Genomic DNA, 1,460 nt, shown 5'->3' with positions numbered 1-1,460 from the left:
ATTTCCCAATAGGCCTGCAACTGTATTTGCTTTTTTCTACCCTGAATACCAATTATTTTTTCCTTTGGCTAGAAACCCAGCACTGACCTTGAAAATATCATTCGTGTTGGTAAACACACTGGTTGTTTTACCAGACGTGGAAATCTGTGCTTTAGCTGTGACCTCAAGACACCCTTGCTCCAAAAACAGCCGCCGACAGGTCTCAGCCCAGATGGGCAAGCGTCCCGTAGACCTGAGGCTTGGAGAGAAGTAGTCTAAAGCTAATGCATTTCTCTGAGCCCCTTTGATCTAGACTCAGGCTGACAATCCTGGGAGGCCAGACTCGCCCGGAGATTTTCAGGCTTTTCCTCGGATTCAGCGGGCTGTGCTTGAGAACGGTTTTCCCTCCGGCATCTTGGGCCTCGGGCTTTGAATAACTTGATATTACAAATTAAAATCACCCTGAAATATGAATGAAAGGTTTTAAAAAGAAAAGAAATTAGATTTTGTTCCAGTTAGACCTCTTGAAATGGGCAAACAGGGGCTGCTTTGGAGCCGGCTTATTGACTTGCAAGATAAACTAAATTCAGCAAAGAAAAAAAGCCCAAATCAAGCAGAAATCACAGAAGGCATTGAGAAAATATTACTTTTAGTAAATAATAATTATTCAGTTTTTCAAATACTCTAACAGCATTTTTCCTGTTCATAAAAATACACATGTAGACTATAGAACTTTTAAAAATGTAAATAACAAAACTGCCCATAAACCATCACACAGAGATAATATTGGGACATTTTGAGGTGTCCCCTCTCAGCCTTGTTTCTATGCACATATTTATAAATTCTTTCAAAGTCACTCGGTCTGAAGGTTTTTTTTTTTTTTCAGAGAGGGAGAGAGAGTGAGGAGGTTGGGAGGGGCAGAGAGAGAGGGAGAAGCTTAAGCAGCGCCGAGCCCAATGCAGGCTTGATTTCACAACCTTGAGATCATGACCTGAGCTGAAATCAAGATTTGGACGTTTAACCGAATGAGCCACCCAGGTGCCCTGCTCTGAAGCATTTTAAAGGTAGAGATTGTGGATTAAAGTATAACATTCATTGGAAAACCAGGTGAGTTAAGTGGCCATATTTTAAAATCATTTTTTTCCTAATTAAATAAAGCATACCCAGTAAAAGAAATGTGTAAAATACAGAAAAGCACAAAGGAAGACAATAATAGTCACTTGAATTTCAACCAAAGAAAACTATGATTAATGTTTTGGTATGTACCTTTCAGTATTTTTTTCCTTGTGTATATGTGCCTTTCTTACTTATTAAAAATAGTAAAGAGTATAGTCCAGGTTACTGTTTGCATTTTTCATTTAGTGATACAGAAAAGAATATTTCCTTTAAGAATAAATGTTCTTGGGGCGCCTGGGTGGCACAGTCATTAAGCGTCTGCCTTTGGCTCAGGGCGTGATCCCAGCATTCTGGGATCGAGCCCC

The sequence above is a fragment of the Ailuropoda melanoleuca genome, chromosome 6, assembly GCF_002007445.2.
Source record: "Ailuropoda melanoleuca isolate Jingjing chromosome 6, ASM200744v2, whole genome shotgun sequence".
Lineage (NCBI taxonomy): Eukaryota > Metazoa > Chordata > Mammalia > Carnivora > Ursidae > Ailuropoda > Ailuropoda melanoleuca.
The sequence above is the reverse complement of the archived record's forward strand: the minus strand, read 5'-3'. Positions refer to the sequence as shown.